Source organism: Ambystoma mexicanum, chromosome 9 (assembly GCF_040938575.1).
Source record: "Ambystoma mexicanum isolate Mex_15411 chromosome 9, UKY_AmexF1_1, whole genome shotgun sequence".
NCBI lineage: Eukaryota > Metazoa > Chordata > Amphibia > Caudata > Ambystomatidae > Ambystoma > Ambystoma mexicanum.
This window is the reverse complement of record NC_090931.1, coordinates 741,149,862-741,162,586: the sequence shown is the minus strand read 5'-3', so window position 1 is coordinate 741,162,586 and position 12,725 is coordinate 741,149,862. Positions and strand designations below refer to the sequence as shown.

At 48.0% G+C, this 12,725-nt stretch overlaps 1 protein-coding gene across 12 annotated transcripts in view; it reads right to left on the bottom strand.

The window, feature by feature from the left end:
* Positions 1-12,725, bottom strand: part of PMS1 (PMS1 homolog 1, mismatch repair system component) — a 2,204,114-nt gene that overhangs the window by 86,141 nt on the left and 2,105,248 nt on the right. The window lies entirely within an intron of this gene.

Genomic DNA, 12,725 nt, shown 5'->3' with positions numbered 1-12,725 from the left:
AACCTCTAATTTGAGCCCTAGTAAGTAACATGTGAATTTAAAAACATATGGCCACCGAAGATAAGACCCAAGACTTATCATATCTGACCATGGTCATGCAATATTTTAAGCCCAAAAATATACATTGTATCAATTTTATTTTTAAATATTGTTCTCAATTCCATTCCTTTCCAATGGAATGGAATTGCATTTTTTGTTTTTACTTACCACTATTCGCTAGTGGGAAACCTATTAGTATAAAGTAACCAACCATACTTAGTAAAACTAGTACCTAGGCGTCATCAACTTACAACAATGAGGGATTTCTTGAGACAGTAGAAAACTAAACAGACACTTGATGTACAGATTCAAAATGAATCTCACAAGTGTGAATGCATGCAGCCCTTCTGATAATACATCACCTAATAATTTCTTACCTTCATTTCCAGCAAATTGGTCAGAGTATTATCGTAGTGGATGTACAGTCTCAGGGACTAATGTTGTTAATCCATTAACTTCGAGACGCACAGACCAAAACAGCAGGGGTATCAGATGGACTGAAAATTGAGTAGAATGCCTGTTCCAGTTGCAGAGTCTAAGGAGGCATGCCATTTCCCCTGGGCGGCCTTTAAGTGCACTGTGACTTACCATTGTAGATGGTGGTGGCAATACCAGGCTGATGACAGCTGCACCAGGGAGTGAAAAAGCAGAAAATAGGAGAGATGTGGCAGAAACTGAACCAGCGTGTATCATTTACAGCTGGGCTGCACCGAACAGAGCCGAGGTGGCTGTAGAAGTTTTGGAACTCCTTGAAGTTGTAGTCCTTGGAACAACATTAATTCCCTTTGTGTCTGTTGAAAGCAGGACTGCTTGATGATGGGTTGGCAGTAAAGAATCCCAGCAGCTCTAGCAGGTTGATCTGTTGAAGCGGCTGTTCTGGATCCTGGGGACCACGATGAAAGGGTCAAGTGAGAGCCTTAAAGCTTGGTTGGGTGGGTATGTAGTTAGATCAGAGGAAATGAGTTAAGGCCATTTGCATGGAAAGCCCGATAGATAATTCATTTTTAAGCATATTCTCTTCTCAATTGTTAGCTATTGCAGGAGCTCACGGTTCAGTAAGTTGAGTTCTGTAAGAAGGTGACCCACCGTGTTTTTAAGGTGCTGTAGCCTCTTCAGCAAGTATTCTGGAGGGCCTATATTAAATCACAACTGGGTTGTCTAAATGGGAAAGAATCAGACTGAATACAGACTGTGCTTGTGTGTGTTGTTCCTGGAACAGAACACCTTTTTTTTAACATTCACAAATGGTAGAATCCTAAATACACTGTCTGGTTTCCATGTCTCTTTCGATAGGGTCAGGGGCTTGACCCTGTCCGGTTGGGATAGGGACCCCTCTCAACCTGAGCCAGGAGGCCTTCCACGGGTTTCACCAGAGCCAAAGGAGGGGTGAGGGTGTTGGGAGGGTCACAGTCTCTAGGTTCCCTGTACATGTCTTGTTTCAAGTGGAGGGTGCCCCTTTTCATCACCAAATGCCTGAAAACTCTTGTGCTGGGCACAGTTCCTCTTCCTTTCATTTGCAGCAGTGACAAGTCACCATGCTCGAGGAGGAGGATTCACAGGACACAACACCAGCAACAAGAGCCCCAAAACTCATTGTCACATTGAAAAGAAGCTCAAAGTGTTAGTACAATGCAGAACTGGTCCCTGAATCTCACAGCAAAGAAACTAGCACACATTTTATGAACAAAAAGGGGGCAGAGCTATGCAGACATTTTCAACCTACGTGCCGCTGTGGCAGCACCCACAGAGGAAAAACAAGATCAGATTGGTCCCAAAGAACAAGCCAATGGGAACGGGAGGGAACAAAGATCACATGACGTGAGGGGTACAAAAACCAAGCAGTAGACATCAGGAGTGTGGGTTGTTCTGGTGAGGTCCAATGGACTAGAAAAAGCCTAAAAGACCAGGCAGAGGGAGAGCGGTGGAGCCGAGTGTTGGGAAGACGATGGTAGAGATTGTTACAGGCGAGGCGTTGGTTGTGAGAGTGGTGCCTGTGTATAACGGCACGTGGATGATTGTTGGTAGTTGTATGTGGGTTAGACACAGAGTAGGAGGATAAGGGAGTGAGAGGAAGCGGGCTGTATTTATTTATTTATTTATGTGCATTTTTAAAGCGCTCACAAAGCTCGGGGGAATCAAGGCGCTATTACAGGAATATGTCTTAGTTGCGTATTTATAACGCGCTTAATACCCGGAGGTTTCTAATCGCGGACCCGGGGATCGAATCTGTGTTGCTTCGCATCGTCTTGTTTCCAAGGCGAGCATGTTGCCGCTGAGCTATCCTCCCGGGATATGAAAGAGTGTAAGAGGTGAATGAAAAAATAGGAGGATAGCAGAGGGAGAGAATAAAGGAGAGCGGAGAGTAGAGGAAAGGAAGAATAGAGTAGAGGGGAGAGGAAAGTGGAGATGGAGAATAACCAGGTTACTCACCGTAGTGACCACCTTACTCCTAGTCAATAGTCCCCTTTCCTCCATACTTATGGAACATTCCTCCGTCCTGTGGGTCGGGACCGGAGCGCTTTGTAAAAACATCCAAACATTTTTCAAAATGTTTAGTCCTTCCTCTCTTTCTACGCGGGGCCCAGCATGCAGCTGTAACCCCGCCCATCTCGGCTCCGCCCCGCGAATCGCCCATCAGTCCTTTTATATCGCCAGGTCATAGACCTTTTAGCAATACCAGGGGAACCTTATTAGAGGGGACGGCGGGCGGGCGTATGGAGGGAAGGGGACTTTGGAATAGGAGTAAGGTGGTCACTACGGTGAGTAACCTGGTTATACTCCTACGTCCCGTCCCCTTTCCTCCATACTTATGGGAGATTCCCAAGCACTCCTTACAGGAACTATGGGTGGATGGAAAAAAACCCTTACTGAAACAGGTTCTTCAGCACAGCCTGACCAAACTCAGCATCAGATCTTGAGCTCAAGTCTAGACAATAATGCTTACAAAAAGCTGATGGGGAGGCCCAAGAAGCCGGCTTTACGATGGTCTCCCAGGGGACATATTTTTGAAAGGCAACTGCGGCTGCCCTGCCCCGCACCAGGTGTGCATGAATACCTTTAGGAGGCTTCAGCCCTTGGACGGTGTAAGACTCCGTAATGCGGCAGCTATCCAATGGGAGATAGTCGCCTTAGAGGCCAGCTTACCTCGTGGATTACCAAAGGTCACAAACAGTTGAGAAGAGCTCCTAAATTCGGATGTTCTGTCCAGATAGAATTTAAGAGCCCTGCTAACATCCAGGCAATGCAGAACCCTTTCCGCCTCTGAAGCGGGGTTCGGAAAAAAGACCGGCAGGGAGATGGACTGGTTCAGATGGAAATCAGAGACCACCTTCGGCAGGAAAGCAGGATTTGTCCGTAGGACCACCTTATACTTGTGAAAAACCAAGAAGGGATTCTCCACCGACAAAGCCTGGAGCTCACTCACGCGCCTTGCTGAAGTGACGGCAACCAAAAAGGACACATTCCATGACAGGTGCATGAGGTCCACAGTGGCCATTGGTTCGAAAGGTTTGTGTCACAACGCCGTCAGGACCACATTTAGATCCCACGCTGGTTGCGGACTACGAATCAGAGGATAAAGGCGCGTCAAGCCTGCAAAATGTCTCTTCACCACTGGATTAGACAGAGAGCGAAGAGCATTGGTCCGTAGATAAGTTCTACAAGACAGAACGTGAACAGCTTACTCTGCAAAGTCGGATACAAAGGACAGTACTGTGTCAATTGTAGCCCCCTTTGGGTCCAGCTGCGTGTTTAAACACCAATGACAGAACCTGAGCCATTTGCCTCTGTACTGGGACCTAGTCAAGGGTTTTCTGGCTGCCTGAATAATGCGCATGTTATCTGCAGACAGGCTAAGATGTTCTAAAGACATGAACTCAGGCACCATGCCGCCAAGGTGAGTGATTGTGGGGAGGGGTGCCACAGTTGCTGTTCCCCCTGGTGCAGAAGATCAGGGGTCACCGGTAACCTGATCGGCGGCTACACTGACAGGTGTTGAAGTTCTGAGAACCAAAACCTGGCTGGCCACCACGGGGCTATGAGTAGAAGAGAACAGTTCACCGAGTTCTTCAATTGCAAATCATCCGATGAGCTAAAGGCAGGGGCGGGAAGGCATAAGCCCTCATGTTGTACCATGGAATCTCGAGAGCATCCCCCCAGAGAGGAGACTCCCAGTCCGTTTCTAGAGGCATACAGAGGAAGTTTCTTGTTTGCCGCCGTTGCAAAGAGGTCCACTTCCGGAGTGCCCCAGCGCAGGAAAATCAATGAGAGGACCTCCGCCTTCAGCTCCTACTCGTAGCTGACCATCGCCCACCTACTGAGGGCATCTGCCGTGACATTCAGCTGGCCCGGGATGTGTACTGCAAGTAGCCAGACACTATGACGAACCGCCCATTCCCAAATCTGGATGGACAGGTCCACGAGAGGGGAGACTTGGTGCCCCCTTGCTTGTTGATGTAATACATCGACACCACATTGGCCTGTGCGAATACGGACCACCTTGTTGGCGATGATCGGTCTGAACGCCTTGATCGCCAGAAGCTCCAGATGATTTATGTGGAGGAGCTTGTCCTGAGGCGACCAAAGATCTGAGACCTGAAGAAGATCCAACGTCGCACCCCACCCCAGAAGGGAGGAGTCTGTCGTGACCGTTACCGTCAGGGCCGGGTCCTGAAACCCCGCCCCCACCGACAGGTTGCTGAGAGACGACCACCAGTCCAGGTCCGCTCTCATGGAAGCCGGAATCGTTATCAACTTGGAATCTGGATCCACAGCCTGAAGCCAAGAACTCCGAAGAGCCATCTGAGTCCGCCTCATCTTGAAGCGAGCAAGAGAAAGAGCCAAAACGCACGAGGCCATAAGGCATAGAAGCCTCTGGAACCACCAGGCCGACGTGCTCTCCGACTGCGCAAACATCTGACATGTGGCCAACAGATCCGCCATTCTGTCCCCGGTCAGGTACACTCTGCAGTCGATCATGTTCCAGCGAAAACCCAGGAAAATCAAGTCCTGAGAGACCGTCATGGAAGATTTCCGCCAGTTCACTAACAGCGCAAGGTGGAACAGGAGCTGGAGGAGAGACTGAAGATTGCAGGTGGCTTTCAATGGGAAAGGGCTGCGTAAAAGCCAGTCGTCCAAATACGGATACACATGGATACCCTGCAGACGAAGATAGCCCGTGATCACCGACATCATCTTCGTGAAGACACGCAGCACCGATTTGAGGCCAAAAGGAAGCACTAGAAACTGGAAGTGCTCCTCTCCCACAGAGAAGAAGAGATATCTCCTGTGTGGATTCCAAATCAGAATATGCATGTACGCATCCTGAAGGTCCACCACGTTGAGCCAATTGCCCATCTGCAAGGAGGACCGTATCTGGCCGGGCGTGATCATCTTAAATTTCTCTTGAGGAAGGAAAAGATTGAACTGCGAAAGGTCTGGGATGGTGCGCAGGCCAATCTGGTTGGGTTTGGGCACTGTAAACAGCCAGGAGTAGAAGCCCTCCTCGCTCCCCAAGGGGAACGGGTTCCACAGCTCTGAGGTTCAGCAGTTTCTGCACCTCGGCTTTTAGGGAGGGCGATCCCAACTGCTGGAAAGGAGGGTTGAAGGGTGGGGTAGTGGGTAAAGGTAAGAGGAAGCCCGGCCGAGCAACTGACAAGACCCACCTGTCCTCGGTGATGGTCTGCTACGCCTCCCAATGAGACGCAATGCGTCCTCCCACCAGGGTCTCGTGCGAGCGCAGAGAACCCTCATTTGGCAGGCTTTTCAGTGGTGTTACCACCTGTACCTGAGGAGGAAACTGAGGAGTGGGAGAAAAACCCACGGAGCCCTTCCTCTTCAAGGGGGGCCAACCTTAGCAAGTGTGCGCTCTTGCGACACGCCAAAAGGGAGTATGTTAGCCTCACGCCCCTTGCCACACGGCCACACACATGGGGGGTGCTGCAGCAAGTCTGCGTGTTACTCCTTCTTTGTTTGAGTGGCCACCATTTTGTTTCAGCAAGTCTTTGTCCCCGGGAGCGTCGCTCGCCGCGATCTGGCGTTTCTTAGTTTGTATGGGCTTCAGATTCTCAGCAACAGCTCTGTATCTGTTCATAAGCAGATGCCTATGTTTTTATCTCCAAAAGGCTAGTGCAACTGCACCTTTACTACGGATGAGTTCAGGATCTCCAGGAGCTCCTCCAAGAGCACGTCTGCTCACATGGCCTTCTAGCCACGCCCCCCCACTCCACCTACCTTCTTAGTATGTTCCTCCTCTCTTCTCCTAGTATCTTCTATAAGTACTTTCTCAATGAGCTCCACCTCCCTCCTCTTAGAATATCCACTAGTTGCCTCTCCAATTTACTTCTCCTTCAACCTCCTAGCAACTATTTGTGATGAATCCAATGGTGTAATCACAGATTCCTCAGCGGTGACCTCCTCCCATGTAGCCAGGGGACACTGCCACTACCTGATCCTGAACCTGGATGGCGGTTTCATGAGGGAGGATCATATGGGAGGAAACAACTACCGGAGACATGTGTGAGAAACCCGAGGGTATTGTCCCAGGCAAACCTCAAGGAGCCCTTATTCCGGTGACCAAAGGAAGCTTGACATGCTCAGATCCCAGCCCTGGGGGCGAAAGAGCGAAAGGAAATCACCTGGGTAGGGAAGCCTGGGGTTGTGCTCGAGATAATGCCCCAGGTGAGACGCGGTATTGGACCAGAGAAGGAGAAGAGGGTGAGATATCTGAAACTTGTATAGGCTGTATTACATCTGCCTCCCTTCCTCCCGTTAGATCTCTCTTGCCCAGATTCAACAACCCCACGATCAGTAACCAATCCTCTAAGGTCCCAAACCCGGTTGCACCCAAAAAGCATAATTCCCAGAATCCTTGTTTCACCGGTCTACCTTCAAACACTCCTGATCCTCCTTCTTTCCGTCCTTCTGATTATTATTTTCTGCACTCCCAACCTGATCAGACAAAACACTACGATTCCCACAATCCCGTTTGTTCATTTCACGATCCCAGCTATTACCGTTTACCCTGCAAACACTACCAATCCCGTCCCTCTGATTGTCATCTTCCGAACACCCAATCTAATATGACAGAATATGACAGAACATTACCGTTCGCACAATCCCGGTCATTCTCGTCCATTGCACCAACCTTCCCTGTCCCGCACCATAAGATACTCTGACACTCCAACCTTCCCCTTTTCTGACACAAATACTTTTTCACACAATTAACCATGGACTTGTAATAAACCTGTTTACCTGACATGTCCCAACTCGAGGGTCAGGCAATGGATTTAAACCATACACACCTGACGGCCCTTTCCTTTCCCCACAGGGATAAAAGGTGGAGCAAAAGAGTACCAGGGGGCAAGGAGAGTACAGCAGACAGCAAGACGAGATAGCTAACCTGCAGCAATTCAAAAGAAGGAGAAAAGTGGCACGAAGCGAGAGGGAGGCGAGGAGAGAAGTGACCTTGCACTTTTCGTTCCAGGTCCACAGAGCCTTCATGGAAGAGAGCTTAAGACCGCAAACACTAGCACAAGTGTCCTGCAGCAGATGTCAAAGGTACACGGGGCAAACATATGCCGATAAGCAGGAGCGAGGTAAGCTCCCGCGCCCGTGGTAGCGGTCTTGACTCCAGAAAGGCAACAGCCAAACGGTTTGGCACAGCCGGTGAGTCGAGGGGAAAACGCGATAAGATTCCGGGCTGTGATGAATGAGAATCGCAAAGTGGCAATTTTTGAAACAAAGCTGATGAACTTTGAATGAACTGTTAAAAGTGGGAAGGGGAGACCAGCTGCAGAGGGAAAGCGGCACCACGTGAGTGCTATCTTGATAGACTCTGGTCGAGCTCCATATGAGAGAAACTACAAGTACCAGAAGGCCGTAGGAAGTCCCGCGAAATAGGTCAAAATGGTCATACAGAGGGTCAAGCAAAATCGCTGTACAACCGAAAGACTGATCTACAAGCACTGTGAAAGAAAGGGAAGTGAATCCCACAGTGAAAGTGAACAGGGGTGAAGCTATCACCCAAAATTGACTAGAAACTTTTATATATTTTGAAACACGACTGGGAAGGGGTCAGCGCCTAGAAGAGGGGGACTCGGAGGTGAAATCGTCACCCTACGTAAAAACTGTGATAAACAATTGAGACGGGTCAACGCTCAGAAGAGGGAGACCCAGGGGTGAAACTATCACCCAGCAAACATTAGGAAAGAACTTTCATTTGGTAAAGGAACTTTTGTTTTTGTTGTTTGAACACATCAGGTCCTCGAAGGCAAGAGACTTCCAAGTGAAACGAGACTTGGCCATCGACGGCCCTGATAACTGAAAGCTCGAGGGTTAAAAGCTGAACTATCATTGAGTGTGTTCTGAGAGCTACCATTGGAACTGTCGTGCTGGAGAAGCCAGAGACTGTACTGTGTTTCAAGCTCCCATCTTAGCCCATGTCTAAACGTGGGGAAGGGAGACCCAGGCTACTGCATCTTGACATATTAGAGAACACTTCTTTCTTTTCTTCAGAAATATCCCACATCCCTTTTTGTATTAGTTGTGAGGTTTTGGCAGTAGGTTTCTTAGTATAGGCTCTTTTATTTTGACACAACGCCACTAGCACTGCCTTATAATCATTTGATGGTTGACGCTTGCTCCCATCTTAGATTTAGGTTTAGATTAGCTTTTATTCAATCTGCATACAGTATTTCATTGTTCAATAAACACCCTTGAAGTGTGATCACTTGTTTCTGTCTTACTTGCTGTCACCATGAGCTCCTCACAGATGTAATGACCTTATTGGATGAGACGCATTATCTCCCCCTTTACCATGAGGGTGACCCTCTGATACCCAAGATCCTTTTCCATGGGGAGGACACTCTAATAACAAGACCCTCATGGCATACTGCCAATTGCATCTTATCCCTTGCTGAAGAAGTAGGAATCCCTCTTCTTTCTATTTTTCTGAACCCATACATAACGATGACACAAACACACAGTCAACACACCACCTTTTTCTTCCAAAGTACACATTTTTTCAAACCAGTAAAAAGAACTATTCCAATCCAATGTCATCTATAGACCTCAACTCCCAGAATTCCCCAAGTACTGAGACAAGGAGAAAGCAGGAATTTGAGCAAGATACCAAGAACCTGAAACATTGTGAGCAGTCTAGTGGTTATTTGAAATCACCTGTGTGGGGGCTATTTAAACACCGCAGACAAACTATTAGAGGGGGCAATTCACAAGAAGACGTTGGTACCTGTCCTGAGGTGCAGGAACGCAAAGAGCACATACAGGTGGCAGAGCAGAAAGGCTGCTGCATGAGAAGGGAAAATGCCATATCGAAAACAGAGGTGAAGTGGAACCACTGGGAGCTGGGAGAGAGGTCCTGGGCACTCAGCGAGTCAAGAAGGTGGCATTCTCCATTCCGGGTCCTGAGAGAAAGTAGGCATGTTATCGTGGAGCCGCGAGGGAAATCAGAAGAACGTCTATACCCTCCAGCTTGGAAGGTGGGTGAAAACAGCACATTGCAGAAGCCCGAAACGGACCGAGATGCTGGAGAAAGCTGGCGAGTCTTCCCGATGCAAGAGGGAACCCGGTGGCATACCGGCAATCGCTCCAACGCAATTTAAATCCAACCTCATTGAAGCATTAACTGAATACAGACAGAGCAAAGTACAATCCCCAAAGAACTATGAATACTTAAAATGCAGATGTGGCAGAGGGTGGATGACCTTGAACAGACTGTCACAAATGTATATGAGAAACCAAGACCAATACACGCAGTAGTGGTCATACTGAGAAACTGTAAAATGCAGGTGAAGTCCTGACAGGGGAGTATGCAAGGCAAGTGAAGCTCATAAAGTAAAGCCCTGGCAGGCCAGAACACTAGGCAATTGATGTTACAGAAAGAGTCCTGGCTGGAGTGTACACCAGGTTGTGGGCATTGTATTAAGAACCCTGGCAAGGGAGTATTCCAGGCAATTTTCAAGCCCTCCAGAAACGTTAAAGAAAGACTGTTTGTTGAACCAAGGACAGATTTATATTTATTGTCTATGTCAAGGAAAGACTGATGTTAAAGAAAGATCAAGATTCCTAGTACAAGGAGAAAGGCACATTGAAGAAAGACTGTTACAAAATTATTTGCACAAAGAGGAGCATTGTGAAATGAAGCAAGGAGCAATAGAACTGTTAAACAAGAGACTATGTTCATTTCACTTAAGAATCCAGCGGAACAGAGCAACCCTCTGGAGCAAAGTGCTTCCACCTTGGAGAACATTTTTGTTGGAATTATTCTTGCCTTAGTTGTGAACACTTTTTGCCAGTTACTGTCACAAACCGTGGAAGCTGGCGGTTGTGGCCCCGTTGGCGTATGAGCCGCCATTGAGTATGCCTCCACGTTCCCACGCACCGTATTGTGACGGTCTAGCCTTTTGGGCTACGCCGTCGCAAGCCTTTTTTCCTTACGTTCAACCCGGAAGCCGACGCGTTGCAACCCTTCGCGTTCAGGCTTTCGGGTTAACACGCTGTTTTTCCTCTTGCTTGTTTTTCCTTCACCCCTGTTTCGCCTTGCTTCTGCTCTGTCCCAGTGCTCCCCTCTCTCCTTCTACCTTCTACCCCATTTTTCTCTGTATTCGCTTACCTGTATGCCTCCTACTTACCTCCCACCGCCTTGTGCATGTTTGCTGGAACGACCAGGGGACTCCTACATCGGAACACACGAATTCCTCCCGATCTCCTCTACAATTCACCAAGACAGGGGTTTTTTATGCCGTAAGGCTTTTTCCCCGGACCGGTCTGCTGCGGAAGGAGTGCCCCTCCTATACCTCCTTTCAAAGGGTCGGGGTGGCTTCCTCTCGTGGCCGACCTTATCTGCAAAGCAAAGAAAAAACCTTGTGGTGAAAGAGGTTCGGAGCAAAACCGGAATCTGAAGCATCAGGTGAGGAGGAGGAGGTTTGGGAGCGGGGTGACCAGGAATTGGAGCCATCTAAAACCGGGCCCGATAGTTACCAATTGAAGATGTTTTTCCTTACACATTTTATTATTCTTGTTTGTAGTGTGAGGGTCCGGATAGAACGTTTTGGACACAACAATGGCTTTTTTGTCAAGTGATTCTCTATTGAATCACTTGACAATGCACAACACAATACAATAGGATAGCTCGTACAGATTCAGCAGGGGGGACAGAAATACGAGAGCAATAGTTACAGATGGTGTGGAGTGCAGAAGGTCTTTTTCCATTTGTTGCAGTCGAGGATCCTGACCAGGGGGTATGCCCTGTCAGGTCCAATTTCATAAAAACCACTGCGCCCTCGACAGCCATTAAAATATCCAAAATCTGTGGAAGGGGATATTTGTCCTTTATGGTCACTTTATTAAGCCATCGGTAGTCCATTTTGGGGAAAAAAAGTGATTCTCCTCCAGCGGACTTAGATCTGGTAATAAGACCATTTTGAAGATAGGTATCCGTCAGATAGCACAGTGAGTAGAGCGCTCAATTTGACATCCGTGCAGAGCCTGCCGACGCAGGTTTGAATCCCGGCAGGGCCAAATTCAGCCCTTCATGCTTCTGAGGTCGATAAATGAGGACCACATACTGTGGCTAATAATAGGCAGCGCTCAGATGCCTGAGGGTTCCTATTGCTATATAAATGCACATTATTATTATTATTATCCAAGTATTCCTTGAGGGTTCACTTTTGCTTTTCGAATAGGGCCAATATTCTGCCAAAAGGAACGGTGGATCCCTACACCAGGTCTATTCAACAGTTGTTGGCCTAATGAGGGGGGAGAGCTTTGATGGGCTCAGCAGAGAAGACGTCAAAGTAATTGCGATACTTGCAAGATATGACAGCAGCCTGGACAGAGATCATGACTTCATGATCCATTGGACTGGAGTAGACACTTTGGGTCCCGAGATCCTCAAGGTTACAATTCCAGCAATAATATTCAGATCCTAGAAACAGTGTCCCAGCTGACCAATTGCTATAGGGGTTAAGAACCTTAAGCCAGGCTATGCCAAGAATCAAAAGGAAAGTGGGCAGTAGTGATGATGTTGAAAGATAACTCTTCCTGATGTTTAGCTAGTTCCAAATTGATGAATGCAATTGAGGACTGGTCTGGTTCAGGTCTGTTCCTACTACACAATGGTGCAAGAAGTGCGGAAGGGATTTGTTTTTTTTCTTCTCATTCTGTCACGCCTGTAGATGGTAGTCCAAATGCAGGATTAGGGTAATGAGATCAGCAAATGATGCAGGTCTCAGTACTCGGGCTAGCTCCTCATTGATCTCCTCCCAGAGTCCCTGTCTCCACAAGGTAAACTGAACCTCATCTGGCCAAGCGATCTCAGCAGTAAATTGGGTTAATCGTGTGACATAATCCAAAATATCAGAGGAAACTTGCTTAGAATCCAAAATTATCACCCGAGTCATGTAGGATAATTCAGGACGACGAAAACATCTATCGGAAGAAGGGGCAGAGCTTTGACGGGCTCAGTAGAGAAGATGTCTAAGTAATTGTGATACAAGATATCACAGCAGCCTGGACAGAGAGTGTGACTTGATGATCCGTCAGGATGGTGTTGACACTTTGGGTCCCGAGATCCTCAAAGTTACAATTCTGGCAACAGTATTCAAACCCTAGAAACCGTGTCCCCGCTGGCCAACGCAATAGGGTTAATGAACCTTAAGCCAGGGAAT